We start from the raw sequence: 17,610 nt of genomic DNA on the forward strand, positions 1-17,610 counted from the left end.
AAATATTTATAATTACATCTGTAAACAAATGTTGAACTAAGTCTTAACCAGACAGCCTGTCTTTGTAATAAACTGCAGCAATGGCAGAGTCATGGCTATTCAAGCTGCAGCGAATGAATAATAGTGGAGTGTTCAGTCTAATACTGGGCATTTGTATCAACCTCTCTACAATCAGGGAACATTTCAGAAGATGGGGCAGAAAGAATGCAAGAGATAGGACATAGAGATATACAAAATGCCTTTCAGGCATAATATAGTCATTGCAATCAGGATCGCACATGAGCTGCAATGGACTGGACTAGGTCTGGACAACATTTGGTATGCCATTAGACAATCATGGATTGGGGAGTGACTCGTGAAGACCACATTTCATCTCACTGAATTGCTGACTTGGATTCTGAGGGAGACACAATCAATGTCTTCACTTATGTATCTGGTAGGTGAGCTTACTAACTTCAGTAGGTAGTTTGAAGGCCCTGGTCACACAGACACCCTGCTTTAAAATCAGTGAGTCACAAAACAAGATTAAAAAAAAAGATGTTGCAAAGGACTGAGGACTTGTCAGGGGTGGGAGACAAATGGGAAAATGTGGGAAATGAGAGTAATCAGAATGCATTATGGACATGTATGAAATTATCAAAGAAGACAATAAAGTTATAGTGAAAACAACAAAACACCTTTTGAAATGCAAATTAGGAATGTTGCCGAAATTTATAGACTTAATACATTTAGTAGAAAAGAAGCACAATAAAAATGTATATATATAAAATATTTGCCTCAAGAAGCACAATAAAAATATATACTATATAAAATATTTGCCTCAAGAAAAGCAGATAACTTTGTGTATGGATCTCTCCCAAATCACCTTCTTCAGCATTGTTCCATGTCATCACCATGATGTGCATGAATGTCCTGGCAGATGCTGTCAAGAGCACCAACAATGCTTAGAAGAGAGGCAAATGCCTGGGCCTCATCAGGTCATGTTCCACAGTCATTATTGGGTTTCTAACTGTGATGCTGAAATGTGGTTACACTGGTGAATGTGAAATCACTTATGAATACACAGTTGAGAAAATCAGTGTGAACCTTATAGGCAAGTCAAACAAATGTGAAGTGATTTGTTTTAGACTTGATGTGCAGTTCAAAAATTCAGAAAAATGGCAGAAGAATCTGCTTCCACCCTGTCAGCTTGGCTTTCTTGTACTGACCTCAGTTGGTATCATGGATCAAAATGATGTAATATGAAAACACACAGAGAGAAAATCCTGGGATTCTGTTTCCAGAGATACAAAGCACATAAATAAAATGGGGAGGCAATACACTTGAACTCTGGCACAGGAAAGGAATTTCTGAATAGTATCCAGATAGTATAATCATTAAAACCAACAACGGATAAATGAGACCTCAGGGGGGGAAAAATGTTCTGTACAGCAGAGAACACCATCACATAAGTGAAGAGACAAGCCATAGAAGAGGAAAAAAGAATCTTTACATATGACAAAGGATTGGGATATAGACTATAAAAAGGAACTACAAATCAAGAAAATAAATAACCAAACTAAAATTGGGCTGTGGAACTTAAAAATGTTCTCACAAATGGCTGAGAAATATATATATATATATATTTTTTTTCAACATCCTTAGCCATCAGGGAAGCACAAATTATAACTACATTGAAATTTCATTTTACCTCAATTAGAGTGGCCAAGATTAACACAAGGAATCCTAGATAGCACCATAGATGCTAGTACAGAAGCAGGGAAAGGGGGGCATTTATTCACTGCTAGTGGGGGTTCAGCTACTATGGAAATCAGCGTGGGGGATTGAATTTGAAGGAATATGGGAGGACTAGCAGGGAGCAAAGAAAAGACAGAAATGTCATAATTATATTTTAATCTCAAAAATAAAAATTTTAAAAGCTGAAAATAGATATTCCACCTGATCTAGCTATATCATTCATGGGAATATACCCAAAGGAATCTAAATTGTACTGCAGAGATCCTCGCTCATCCATGTTCATTAGTGTTCTATTCCTAATATCCAGAAATTTGAAACAGCTGACATGTCCATAAACTAATGAATGGGGAGTGAATATGTCATAATTTAGAATAGATTTTTTCCATTAAGAAAAGTGAAATTATGAAATTTGCAGGTAAATTGGTAGATCTAAAAGACAATAATTCTATTGAGTTAACTCAGACACAGAAAGTCAAACATCTCATGTGTTCTATGGTTTGTGGATTTTTAGCTTTAAATGTTCAGATGTGTTTCTTTTGGAATACACATAGGGGTTGGGAAATTTTAAAGGGACCATGGAGAGTGGCTTCCAAGAGAGGGGAGAAATATTGCAGTGGTATAAAGGAAGAGAAGGGATAGGGCAGTGGTAAACTGAGGTTGGAGAAAGAAGATAATGGTAGAGAAGAGAATGCGGGGGGGGGATAAAACCCTTTTGAAAAAGTTACATGTAAACAAATTACTGTAGAAGCTTCCTAACACACACACACACACACACACACACACACACACACACACACAGAGAGAGAGAGAGAGAGAGAGAGAGAGAGAGAGAGAGAGAGAGAGAGAGAGAGTTAATGTATAACAGGGCAATGATATCCCTACTAGATCTCAAAGACTAGTAACTAAAAAGCCTATTGCCAGTGGGTAATTTTTCTCGAGTTGTTGACCACTGAGGTACCATACATACCCACACAATACAACCAAATATTGGTTTCTCTCTAGATCCTGATGGTATGACCCTGTTGTTGAACATACATATCTGAGTCATAAAAATAATGGAAAAATCAAGTTAGTAATGATCTGGAAGTTTATCTCTACTGGCTAGAATTCATAGTGGAAGGTGCTATGTACCCTTTTGGAGTTGAAAATGAACCACTAACCTTTCCCACCTGTGAACTTTGTGAGGCACAATAATGACTACCCTCAGAAGACATGCCTGCTGGTGCAATAGTAGTGTGATGAACAGCTTGGGAATAAACCAAATACCTCTGGTTAGAGTTAAGTCCTGGTCTGTAAGATGGAACCCGCATCTGTACCATATGGGGCCAAGAACATATGGCTAAAAAGGGAACAGTCTCAAGAGCAGAACCTACTACCATTACCTTGCTAAATGAATGCAGTACTAAATTAACTCCTAATGACTTACTGTCATAGCCACAGATGAATGCATTTGCTAACCCTCATGTGAGAAACTTCTATTTAGAAGGTGCAGCTACAACTGAAAAGGAGTTTTTAAAAAGTCTGTAGTCTGCTCAGCCCTAAGTAGTATATATATATATATATATATATATATTACAGCCCCTGCTCCACAGGCTCCAAAACATATGCAGAAAGGAGGTAGGTGCCAGAGGTGAAACAATGTCTTCTGGACACAGCAAGATATTTGCAAGTATGAACTCACAGAAGTTGGACAGCATATACAAGACCTATTCAAGCTCAGTCTGGACCAAATCCCAACATAGAGAGGAGAGAGGTGGGCACAAAAATCTTACCTCTAGCTTTGCTGCTATTGGCAACTGTCAGCTGCTGGGAGAACAGTTGGTTTTCTCTAAGAGAAAATTGAACATGCTCCATAAGAAAGGCATATATAAAAGAATATTTGGGCAGCAGAAATTGATATTAACAGAGTGTTGGGTGGGGAGTGGAGGATAAAAAATTTAGGGGATGGGGAATTCTGAAACTTTAGATGAAGGAGATCCTTTTCAGAAAGATAAATGTACTTCAGAAGCAAAAGAAGTTCTGAATATTATATATATTATCTGGCATTGAAAATGGTCTGTGTGCTAAATTTTCAAAGAGCAGATAATATCCATATAGTAGTGTAGAGAAATGGAAAACGCTCTTTGAAGTATTTATGGGAAAACTGTAACCTAATAGAAAAAAAGATAAGAAAAATATAAAATTTTAGTTGGATAATTTTACTTATAAATATAAAACTTCCCAGTAAAATCTCAGAAAATCCTTTTAAAAACACAGAGATATGTACATACTAATCTAGAAATCAAAATCAAGAGTGTATAAGTGATGCTTTAACTTTAGAAAATCAATCAATATAATTTATTCTTGAAATAATTAATTTTACTTTAATCCATTCATAGTGCTTGAAGGAAATATGCAATCTTATGCACAGAAAAAAAAACTAAATAAGTAAAATTTAGTGTCCTTTTATGGTAGGTTCCCTTAGCAAATAGGAGTATAAGACAACTTTATAAATGATGAAGGGGGCTTACTCAAATTCTATGGCAATCATAATATTTGGTAATAGAGTGAGGGACATCTTAATCTTAAAGTCAAAAGAAGTACTAAAATTAATTATTGCTTTGGATTCTAAGTTGCACTAGAGATCTTAGAACAATAAAATAATCAAAACTATAAAGGAAGCAACAGTTGCCAAGGGAGATATCACTAAATGTAAGTATAAACTATGAAAAGTAGAAGACAGGATAACAGAGATTTTAGAGCCAGGGTCAAACAAATTAAAATTCAGCATGCCTATACACTAGGGATAGCTAACAAACATGTACTTTGTAAAAAACAAAACCAACCCCCAAACCTGACTCTTCACAATACTAACAAATGTAGACAATATCACTTTAGATAAAAATGTTTGACTACCAACAAGTCTCCAATCAATCGAGAAATATATGTTCTGTGTTCATAAGTTAAGAGATCATTATGACTATCATTAGGGTGTCAATGTCTTTGATTTGATTTTAAAATCCAGATAGAATTTTAGACCTGGTGGCAAATGTCTGCAATCCTAACACTAAAGTGGAGAGGCAGATGTAGGAGATTCAAAGTTTCAGAGCCACTCTGGACTATGTAATGCATTTAAGTCCAGAATGTGATGCAGGGAACCCTGTCTCAATACACTAACTCTTTTAAAAAATGAAGCCCCTGGCATCTTGATAGAACAGGAATAACCAAGAATGCTTAAAATTATTTTACAGTATGTTAATAGGTGAGTTTAGAGCTTAACAAAAACTCACATCAGTGGGAAAATCGCTATCACATTTTACTTCAAAACTGTAAAAGTTAAGAGATATATGACTCAACATGGGAAGTCTTTTAATTATGAAGGAAGAAAGTAGACACAAACATAGGATAATGTAAAAATCATCTATACATATTTGGAAAGGCTAGAATTCTATATAAAAATGACTAAGTTTAGAATAATTGTTCCATAAAAATGACTTAAGTTTAGCATAGTGGCGTCTGATGTAAGGAAAGGTAGCAGAGGTGGTCACATTCTAACTACTCTGAGCACTTTACAATATATATGTGTACCAAATTTCTTCAAAGTGCCCCATAATATGCCAGTAAAATAGTGATTAAACATTTTATTGAAAAAGATTATATACAGAGACATTTATATTACTTATTAAAACCGTGTAATAGCTGTTTTATGCTACTTCACATACCTTAAATATTTAATAATAATTTAAAAATAAAAAGTAGAAAAAGTCTTCAGGGACTGTCCTCTTGAATTAAAAAAGCAAAGACATGTCTTAGTCTCTTGTGCAGTCCTTAACACAGCACTTGCCAGACAAGCCACAACTACCCGTCTGATTTACAGTTTTGGTACCGCAAGTATCCAAGTGGGAAGCAATATCCCCATGAGTAAGGGAATTGTCTAAGAAATAAATTACTACAAGTGGAGCAGCAGATCTTAAACAATAAGCGTTCCTCATTTTGAAGTATATCAACATTTCTGCAGTTGTATCCAGCTTAAAATAGGATTTCTGGATGGACTCTGAGATGTTCTTCAATCCCCATCTACTTAAAATCAGTGTCGGAAGGGTGGGTTAGAGGGAAACAGATGAACACAAAATAGATTCTGGAAATTGTGTAACTTATAAACATGATAGAAATGATATCTGATCTAATATATTTGTCGCACAAAGACTTCTATTTCGTGAGCAATGTTTTCATCTGGTTGAAAATATATTAACATTATAGGCTGCAAAAGATGACAAAAGAATGCTAAAACACCAGCATGCTTCTGTGCAAACGTGTTGAAAAACAACATGAAAAATATAGGCAGACACTTTAAAGTTCTATTGAGACATTTCATTTTTAATAAGTTTCTTTATGCATGTCGACAATGAACACCATTTGGATAAATTGGACTGGGAGAGAACCGGAACACTTCTTTGTTACATGCTGACAAAGAACAACTTGATTAAATAGTAAATTCTTCCATACAGCCTTCTAAAATGTTTCTCTGAGATTTACTTTTTAGATACAAGCTCTCAGTAAACTGAACTCTGTTATTCTTGGCACCTCAACTGTACCCAATATTCTGCAGTGATACTCTCAGGCATCCCCAAATATTAAATCTTCTTATCCTGTTGTATAACTTATTTATGTGAAAAACTGAATGCTACATCATGACATTGTAAAGAAGAGACAATTTCTGACATAAAGATTGCCAAAAATTGATAAATTGTCTACTACCTAGGAGAATCTGTTAAAGATCTAAGGATATGAAGCTAGAAGGGAAACAACTATCAACCAAACAAAGTAACAAGAAAAGAATGAACACATTCCAATAGTTATTCTCTTTGTTCAACTTATTACAATTTTGTTACCAAGGCTATGAGAACTTTTTGTGTCAGTGATTTAGGAAACTGTAGGTGACAAAATTTGGCAAGTCAGGTGCAGTGCACAAAGTTTTTTCTTTCTTCTTCTTCTTCTTTTTTTTACAGTGGTCATTTTAATATTAATATTTGTAAAATTATCCAGTGAGAAAAACCCATGCACATTCATGGTAAAAATGGCAAGATTTCGACACAAAAATAAATATGGTTGAGATTTCCTCTGGGGTTTGAAGTCTGTATTTTTTTAGCCTTTTAAACCCATGTAAGTTGAGACCCCAGGGTCTTAATAGTATTTATTGGTCTTGTTTAATTGTTTGATTCTAGTGAGGAGCTTGGCATATATATTATTTAGGAAACATTACTAACTCTTAAGATGCTTGGGTTGGCATGGCCCTCATTGGTAAATGAATCAAGCAACTGCTCTACCATGTAGGCCCAGAGCAGTGAGAATCAATCTCAGATAGAAATTCCCACAACTGTGACCCAAAATACGCCTTTGCAGTTTACAGGTTGAATATTTTTGGTATTTTTACAGTTGTGGAAAGCCAACGAACATACTATGTTTGATCGACCCAAGCATATCTCATTTTAATACAGAAAATCTATGACACAAGAATAATACATGTCCTTCTGCCTCAACATTACAATTGTGCATTAATATATTTTATTAGTCTTAAACTCAGATCTTACATCAGTACAATCTGACTCAAGGTTATAAAACACAAGCTAGTGCTGTACTAGTAACAACATTGTAATTCTAGTCTCTACACGTAAGTCTTTAACCTTAAAAATTTGTTTAATTTTAAAAATATTTTAAAACAGTTACAATTGCAGGTTGGCAGACAGAGGCAGGTAGATCTCTATGAATTCACACTAACCTGATCTACATAGCAAGTTCCATGTCAGCCAGAGTTATATAGAGAGACTCTGCCTCAAACAAGAACAAGAACAAGAATATCAATATGAAACTCAAGAAGAACGAAGATCAAATTGTGGTCACTTTGCCCCTTAGAATTGGGAACAAAACACCCATGGAAGGAGTTACAGACACAAAGTTTGGAGCTGAGACAAAAGGATGGGCCATCTAGAGACTGCCATATCCGGGGATCCATCCCATAATCAGCTTCCAAACGCTGACACCATTGCATGCACTAGCAAGATTTTGCTGAAAGGACGCAGATAAGGCTGTCTCTTGTGAGACTATGCCAGGGCCTGGCAAACACAGAAGTGGATGCTCACAGTCAGCTATTGGATGGATCACAGGGCCCCCAATGGAGGAGCTAGAGAAAGTACCCAAGGAGCTGAAGGGATCTGCAAGCCTATAGGTGGAACAACAATATGAACTAACCAGTACCCCCCAGAGCTCGTGCCTATAGCTGCATATGAATCAGAAAATGGCCTAGTCGGCCATCAGTGGAAAGAGAGGCCCATTGGTCGTACAAACTTTATATGCCTCAGTACAGGGGAATGCCAGGGCCAAGAAGTGGGAGTGGGTGGGTGGGGGAGCTTGTGGGGGACTTTTGGGATAGCATTAGAAATGTAAAAGAAATAAATATACAATTAAAAAAAGAGAAGTCTTTAATGACTTAAGGTTTCATTGATCTTGTTTATATCAATTAGCCTCAGATTTCTGTAGTAAAGTGGATATTTGTTCCTTGGTAGAAAATTTGATTATAGAAAAAATGCAAGCCTAATTTGAAACATTAAAGTCAATAATAAAATGTTTCAATAATAGTCTCACAGATGAAATTATGTACTAATATCAATCATCAAACCTTATATTGCTACATCTTTGCTTCAAATGGTTATATATGTTGGTGTGTACTCAGATGTACATGAACTTGAACACAAATATACATTTAAATTAAATTTTGTTTATAATTAAGAAGGTTATTCTTTATATATAAGGCTTAGCACTCATTTTTCTGTGATTTGATGTAATTTTGAAATAGCAATAAAGGAAAAATCTTTTTGGATGGATATTTGATCCATTTTCCCTTTTAAAATTTTTTAAAGATGACTTTTTTCTCTGAAAAATGAATTAATGCTAATTGTATCAATGGTCATCTAAATTTTCTGTATGATATCTTTAAGGAAATAATCTTTCCCATTTAGCAGACAAGTATCTACATTCCATGAATCACTGTAAAAAAATACACTGAGAGTCTTTTACCCATATTCATGCCCCCAAAACAGTGGAGCATACTTTAGTGGAGAAGCCAAAGCTCTTTTTGTCAGAAGGACACTTCATTCAAATGAAAGAAATTAACTCTGAATGAAGAAGAGCTCATAGAGTTGTCGTGTCCTTCTCATCAGCATTCTTGTTAAGGGGCTTTCCTGACTTAAGAGAATGAAATCAGAGTAGAAGCTCTGAGAGACATAATGCTAGCAAGAATTGAAGAAGCTCTGAGAACTGCACCAGGTTGGTGCACTTAGCATCAAGTTGTAACTATTGTGTAACAGACCATGCGTCTACAACTTATTTTCCCCCTCAACATGAAATTTTGCATGAAGAAAGAAAAGGAACCTAGAGTTAATAAACTCCTTAGCATGATAAAAAACACATTTAAATGCATTTGTATGGCATTTGAATGTACCGTCTATTGATGTTTAACTCATTAAGTATAGTTTTTAAACTTTATAACTTTACTCTGAGAAAATACAATTTAGTATTTAAAATTTTTTTAAATGTTACATGTCTATTAGCATAATCATAAGATAAATATATGGTTTCTTATGTAACCCAAGCTTGGCCCAAATTTGTAATCCTCATGCTTTATTCAGACATCCAAATTCTGGGATTTTACACTTGAAATAAATATATTTTTCGTGTTTCCTAAAACGTTTCACATTATGTTTTATTAAATGATCAAGAGATTTTTAACCATTTTTTACATCTCTGCAGTCATTTGATACTAACATTCTAATAGAGTTAAATCATACTGATATGAAGCTATTAATTTAGCTATAAGTAGACAATTTAAAGTATTTAAGTCACTCCCAATTTCACTAATATTGCATTATGTACTTGACATTGCTAGGACATTTTTTAGGTAGATAATTTAATGTTAGCTGGTTTAGAGAATATTATGTCTAGATTCAGCCCTCAAAATCTGCAGTTGGTAGAAAAAATAAGCATCAAAGTTCTAGACTCTAATTAGTGTTTAAAGAATGGTATCCAGGTCATATCTCTGGACCTGGGAAGAGACAAGACACCATTAACTGTCTGAAGGGTCATTATTTGATTACTATCTTGATATCTTGACCTGTGTTCAGGAGGCTTAAACCTATGTGATTGCAGTATAGAATATATATATATGTGTGTATATATATCACAATAAAAATTGGCAACCTACAGATTGGGGAAAAATATCTTCACTAACCCCACATCAGATAAAAACCAATCAAAAAATGGGGTATAGAACTAAACTGAGAATTCACAACTGAAGAATCTCGAATGGCTGAGAAGCATCTAAAGAAAATTTCAAAGTCCTTAGTGATCAGAGATGTAAATCAAAACAACACTGAATTTCACCTTACACCAATCAGAATGGCTAAGATCAAATCCTCAGGTGACAACACATGTTGGAGAGGATGTGGAGAAAGAGGAAAACTCCTCCATTGCTGGTAGGATTGTAAACTGGTACAACCACTCTAGAAATCAACCCGGAGGTTCCTCAGAAAATTGGAAATAGATCTACCTGAAGACCCAGCTATACCACTCTTGGGAATATACCCAAAAGATGCCCCACCTTGCCATAGGGGCACATGTTCCACTAGGTTCATAGCATCCTTATTTGTGATAGCCAGAAGCTGGAAACAACCTAGATGTCCCATGACAGAAGAATGTATACAGAAAATGTGGTTCATTTACACACTGGAACACTACTCAGCTGTCAAGAACAAGGATATCCTGAGTTTTGCAGGCAAATGGATGGAACTAGAAAATATCATCCTGAGTGAGGTAACTCAGACCCAAAAGGACGTGCATGGTTTGTACTCACTTATAAGTGGGTATTAGTCACAAACAAGAGCAGACAACACCCAAGATACAGTCCAGAGAACTCAAAAAGGTCAACAAGCTGAAGTACCCAAGTGAGGATGCCTCAGTCCCAGTTGGGAGACAAGAAAACAATCACAAGTGAGGAGGGAGGGAGGGACCTGGGAGGGAAAGTGGACGGGGGGAGTAGGTGGTGAGGGAAAAGGACTGAAGCCCTGAGGGCCAGGATAAAGAATGGAAACAGGCAACCTCGAGAAATAGGAGGTTGAGGGGAGCCCCCAGAATGTACCAGAGACCTGGGAGGTAAAAGACTCCCAGAACTCAAAGGGAGGGACTTTCCATGAAACACCTGACAGTAGGAAGAGGGAACTTTCTGCTGGAGGAGATCCCACCTCCAGCAGAAAGACAGGGCATCAAGTGAGGAATGGGGTTTCCAGCCCACAGTCACATCTCTGACCCATAATTGTTCCTGTCTAAAAGAATTACAGGGATGGAAATGGAGAGGAGCCTGAGGAAAAGAAGGTCCAGCAACAGGCCCAAAGTGGGATCCAGCTCAAGGGGAGGTCCCAAGGCCTGACACTATTATTATGGGGCACTCATGAAAAGGGATCTATCATGACTGACCTCTGAAAGACCCAACAAGAAGGTGAACGACTCAAATGCAGATATTTGCACCCAACCAATGGACAGAAGCAACTGATCCCTGTTGTTGAATTAGGGAAGGCTGAAAGAAGCTGAGGAGAAGGGCGATCTTGTAGGAGGACCAGCAGTCTCAACTAACCTGGACCCCTGAGATCTCTCAAACACTGGACCACCAAACAGACAGCATACACAAGCTGATATGAGACCCCCAACACACATACAGTAGAGAACTTCTGGGTCTGTTTTCATTCAGAGATGATGCACCTAATCCTCAAGGGACTGGAGGCCACAGGGAGCTTAGAGGTCAGGTGGGTGGGGGTGGGGCATCCACATGGAGACAGTGTGTGAGGAGGAGGTGTGGGATGTGGAGCGGTTGGAGGGTGGACTGGGGGGGGGGAGATGGGGAATGGAATATGGAATGTAAAAAATAAACTAATTTTAAAAAGTTAAAGATCACAATACAACTTATATCCTTTCTTCTTTCCCTTTCCTCAAACTCTCCCATGTTCTTTTCTTGTTCTCTTTAAATTCATGGCCTGTTTTATTTTTTGAGTTGTTGTAAACACACACACACACACACACACACACACACCACATACACTGAATATATAAAGAAAACGTACTCAGTCTTTATAATGTTATTTGTATGTGTATATTTTCAGGGTTAATTGAGTCAATCTATGTAAAGAGCAATGCAAATGGGCCTATCAATTATCTGAATAGAAAAAAAGGCACTGAGGAGAAGCTGCCTGTTGTAGAAGTTTTAGAATATAAAGTTTCCTGTGATAGTTCTAGTTGTCAACTTGACACCATCTAGAATCAACTAGGATGAGATTCTCCCAAAGGGGATTGTTGTATGAGCATTTTTGTAAGGATTATTCTGAGTATATTAACTGATGTGGAAAGACCCACCCACTGTGGGTAGCCTCATTCCCTTTGTAGGGGTTTCAGAACCGCTTAAGAGTAGAGAACATGAGCTGAGCACTAGACTGTATGTACTAATTCATTGCTTTCTTCTACTGACTGTGGATGTAGTATAATTGGCTGACTCAAGTTCTTGCCATCTTGACTATCTGTAGTGATAGACTGTAGCCTGGAATTGGGAACCAAATAAACTCTCCCCCCCCCAAGCTGTATTTGTCCTGATATTTTAGCACAGCATTACGTGAAGGAACTAGGATGTCTATTTGAAATGTAGCTCAATCCTGTGGGCTCTTTAGCCATGGTCAACTCCTAACCCTAGAGAGTATGTGCTCCAGTTTACTCTGCAGTAAGTATTTGGACTTAAGCTCTCATCTAAGTAGTTTTTGTATTTTACTTTTTGAAATATTCCAACTGACCCCAATATATTATGCTGATTTTGAATGTGATCTTATAGGCCTGATTCCTTCAGCTGAAATTCTAGCTTAGCCATGTATTTTATTGGGGATGCTATGAAGGAAATAAATTGAAAAGAAATATTCCATTTTAACTCATCAGCTTCCCAGATGAGCTGCTACCCTTTAGAAAAGATGATTATTGTATTAGTCTCCTCTGGTATAAATGGGATGATCTATAGTTGATGGAGGTATGTCCTGTATTCATATCCTAGGATCCATTTGGTGACATTTTGGTACAGATAGCAGGGATAACCATCAGCAATCCTTTTATGAACAACTTTATCAGTAGGTAGTAAGGTTGTTTGATGTAGAAAATGTTCTCTTCTTTGGCACTACCAGTAAGAAGGAGAAAATCTAGCTTAGAGAGACCAGCCAAAGCCAGCAGGTAAAGAGAAATATGGTAAACCTGAAGACACGGTAAGAAAATGGGAAGAATCATTGTCCTTAATGAGAAATGTTTTCTCTCTCTCTCTCTCTCTCTCTCTCTCTCTCTCTGTGTTTTGTTTTGCTGGAGATTGAATTTGTTGATGTAGATTGAAATTTATTGTTCCTTTCACCATTTGATTTTATTTCTGTCTTTTGCAACTGACTGAAAGTGGCATATTCATTCTGCCTCAGGTCATTGTTGTTTGGCAGATGTTTCCTGGAGAGGCACACATGTCTACTCACTCCAGATAGGAAATTGATGACAGATCAAATTATGGATACTACACGTGTCCACAATGGTGAATAACACAAAGAAATCTCTATCACCAAAGTTCATCTTAGCACTGGTGACACAATCTACAGGCAGCTCAACAGGTTGGACAGTGTCCTTTCCAGGTGGCTCAATTGGCTTGGAATTCTTTTAGGAAATTCAACTCATTGTAGTATCTTCTAGGCAGTTTAGATGTTCTCTGTCATGATCAGGCTGCTTTGCTGGTTGCTGCTTCTTCCAGGCTACTGGGCTTGTCTGTGTCTTTAAAGCTTGGCTTGTATGAGACTGATTATCCTTAGTTTTTACTGCTTATATACTTTTGTGGAGGGAGATATCCTAGTGAATCTTATCAGTTTCTGGGAATTCCTGAAGCTACTAATGAGCCTCTGTATAGGATGGAATGTTTCAATCTCACAGGAAAACTGCTATACAACAACTATGTCCTCAGATTTTTGAAGATAGCTACTTAAATTCAGTTATGATTTATTTTGCATCTCTGAACCCTTCCAGTGTTATATATATATTACCTCTATGTTGCATAACCAGTTTCAGTTGGCATCATGTTTACCCCTGTGTGAGAAAAGCACAGTTTTTGGCTACACACTGCTATAAAAATACTTCATAGACTTCTAAAGCTTACTATCCTTTAAATTCTCATATTGTAGAACTTTAAATACTTCTAGAACAGCACCTAATTATTACCTGCCTGACTTGGGCTTTCATTATTACTTTATTTGTATCCTTGATATAGACAAACTTGACTACATGTCCTATGTGGAACTTATCTTCCTTTATATGCATACAAGGCTCCTTTGACTTTTCCCTTCCTTTTCCAATGCTTTCCCTGTAGTCTGTTTATTTATCTAAATGATAATTGAGGTTTCAGCTTAAGTAGTTCATGGACTATAAAGAATGGCCATTCCTCTTCAGTATATATGTATGTGTATATGTATATGATGTATATGTATATATATCATGGTTGCTACACATCCTTTTCCTGTAATTTTTCTATACATACAGATTACACTCCTTTCTACAAGAGAAAGGAAACAGTTGCATCTCAATCTTTGTTTGCTTATCCCACATTTCTAGTACATGATAAACAGCCAATAAATATTGGTAGAATTATTTCATTAACATATTTAACAACCTATGTACTCTACTCCCTTTCTTGCATTCAGGCCTCCAATTTTCTCAGGAAAAATACCATTTAATATATACTGATTAAATTATATATGTGTATACACACACACACACTCACACACACACACATATGCATGGCTATTTCAAACTAGGATACGAGAATATTTTGACATCATTGAGGGAAATCAAGAGATCTAGGAAACACAGTGATTGATATTGTTTTTTTTTCCAGCTTGAATTTCAAGTACTGGTAAAATATGTAGAATGGTGAGTATTTACTAAGCTAAGATTCTGCTATTCTTGTGAGAAAAATTAATTTCAGTTCCTATTGCAGGTACACAAGAAAGGTAAGAAGGAGTTGTAATGAACTGGTAGCAAACAAAATCACTCTAAAAATATGGCTACCCACAAATACCATTTTATACAACTATGCATGTGTTAAACTGTCTTCACAAGCGCAAAAGAAACCAGGTGAGGGACAAAAGTACCTATTTGTAGCATAAAAAGGGAAGATATGGTGAAAAAAGTTAGGAGACGGGGAAAAAAGAATTGTGTGTGTGCTACTCTTTACTCACCTCTAAGCAATTAATTGTATAGAGTGACCATCCCTCCTGGGGGAAGGAAGAAAGAATTAACTTTAGGCGCTAGACTTGACACCAGTACTAGGCTCACCACTGTGAAACATAGTATTAGGTAGATCCCTCAAATAGCTAAATATTAAAAAGGAAAATATTATAAATATTATAATCCAATTAAAATTAGGTAAAGATATCAATAGATATTTCTTTAAAGAAGCCATACAAATGACCAACACATATATGAAAAGTGTTCAATGCCACTAATCAAAATGACACTTCAATCAGTTAGATATTATCAAAACTACTAAATGTGATATGTGCTAAAAGGACTACTGAGAAAAGGGAAGCATGTACATCATTGATAGAAATGTATTTCAGTATAGACCTTATGAATAATATTATGGATGTTTCCCAAAAGTCTAAAAACAGAACTTTTACATAATCCAACTATATTACTGCTGGGTCTATACCCAAGAGAAATGAAATCAATATGTTGATGAGACATCTATATTCTCACTATTATTAAAGCACTGTTGACAATAGCCAAGAAATTGAAACAACCAATGAATATTTAACAACTGATGAAAAGATAAGGAAATTGTGGTGGCTTAGTAAGAAGTCTCATTGGGTAAATCTATGCAACTGTAAGCCTGATGACCTGAGGCCAATTCTAGGAATCCATATGGGAAGAAAGAACTGACTTTCACAGGGTATCCACTCACCTCCGTAGATATGTATTCTGGGAAGCACACAACAGACAGACAAATAAATAAATATTAAAAGTTAATAAAGTGCAGTGCATATATAATAAAGTCACATAAATGAAATCCTGCCACTTATAAAATTATGGATAGGATTATGGGTCATTGCCTTAAGAGAAAAGTTCCAGAAGAAACAAAAATACTACATGGTCTTACTGATTACTAAGAGAGAATAGAAACTGAAAATAAAATAGTGGATATTGGGAAAAGCAGTTGGGAGGGAGAAGTGGGAGCTAATTACGCTTTGGGTCTTGGCTCAAACTTAGAAGTATAGTGATAACAGATGAGTACTATTTTTTTTAATTAGAAGAATTTATTTTGAATGTTTTACCATAAAACAATGGTAAGAAAATATTTGAGAAGAAAGATGTTTGTGTGATCACATCATATATGTACAATTTTAATGCCCTGATTATAAAAGAAAGGCAGGTAGGTAGGTAGTGTCTTCAGCACTTGTCTGACATAAACACAGACTCAAGGTTACAAGATGAAAAAAATCTATGATTATGCTAAATGAAAACAAGCTACTGTGCATAATGTATACGTAAGGTGAAAATATTTTTCATAATGGGATATTAATCTATAGAAGATAAGAAGGGAATCTTTAATATGAGTGGTAGACATTATGTTAAATGAAATTGGCTATCACAGAAAAAAAGTACTGCATGATATTACTGATAGTAGAATCTAACATACACATGCAGAAACAGTGAAATAGTGGTTGTTAAGAGGCAAGAAGAGTGGAAGAAATATAGCAACAGTTTAAAGGACACAAAAGTAGCAGACATATAGTATGAAGAAATGTAAAGATTTTATGTATAAATAAGGATTATAGCTAATGGAATTAGTATTAAATGATTTCTGTTATATTAATAAAGTTTAATTGTTCTTGTCATAAAAATGTATCATGTGAAGTGACAGATATATAACTTTGTTTCACTATAGTGTGACCGTATTACCACTAATATACATTCATTGCTTTATCTTCTATACCTCAAGTAGGTGCAGTAGTATTGTTAACAAAAACACCAAACACATGAACTAGTGGTTACAGAAAGCCTTTTTCATGTAATTTTAAAGTTTCCTTTTTGAATATCTATGTCTGATACGCAAAGATAAACATCTTCATTCAGTAAGGAATTCATTCTATAGTATAAAAGTTTAAAAAGGGAGGGTAGTTATCTAATTCTTTCCTATACTTCCAAGACCAGTTGTCATAAATTTTAATTGATGACTACTTGTATACTATCAATGAACATGCTAGGCAAATAGCCCAACTCTTCTGAAGTATAAATGTGATGAGTTCCTTTGATAATTGATTTTCAACATTTGTTTTTTGATTTTATACTTTTAAAATGCAAAGACATGAGTATATTTCCCCAACTTTATTGAAAAAAGAATTTTTCTCACTTAATAAGACCTGATTATGGTTCCTCTCCCTCTACTCCTCCAAGTTCCTGTCTACCTCCCTTCTTGTCTAAATCCTCCCCTTTCTGTCTTTCAGAAATTACATACATATATATAATTACATACTTTATACTATATATTATATAAATTATATTATGTTTTATAATATACAGTATATATATATATATATATATATATATAATATAAAGATAAAAGAAAAACAGAAGGAAAAGACCAAGAGAAGGCACATGAATAGAGACCCACTCAATCTGTATACTTAAATTCAAAGGACAAAGCAATTTCTTCCCATTTTATTGTCAGATTGGTAAAATTTCCTACAGGTGTTTTCTGGGAGGTTATTTTGTTCTACTTGCAGAGGAGGGGGA

At 35.8% G+C, this 17,610-nt stretch overlaps 1 protein-coding gene and 1 pseudogene across 8 annotated transcripts in view; one reads left to right on the forward strand and one right to left on the reverse strand.

Moving 5' to 3' along the window:
* Nucleotides 1-17,610, reverse strand: part of Tenm1 (teneurin transmembrane protein 1) — a 901,303-nt gene that overhangs the window by 210,915 nt on the left and 672,778 nt on the right. The gene's annotated exons all lie outside the window — the stretch shown is intronic.
* On the forward strand, nucleotides 895-1,304 carry Gm46667 (annotated as a pseudogene).

This window comes from Mus musculus, chromosome X (assembly GCF_000001635.26).
Source record: "Mus musculus strain C57BL/6J chromosome X, GRCm38.p6 C57BL/6J".
In the NCBI taxonomy this organism is placed as follows: domain Eukaryota; kingdom Metazoa; phylum Chordata; class Mammalia; order Rodentia; family Muridae; genus Mus; species Mus musculus.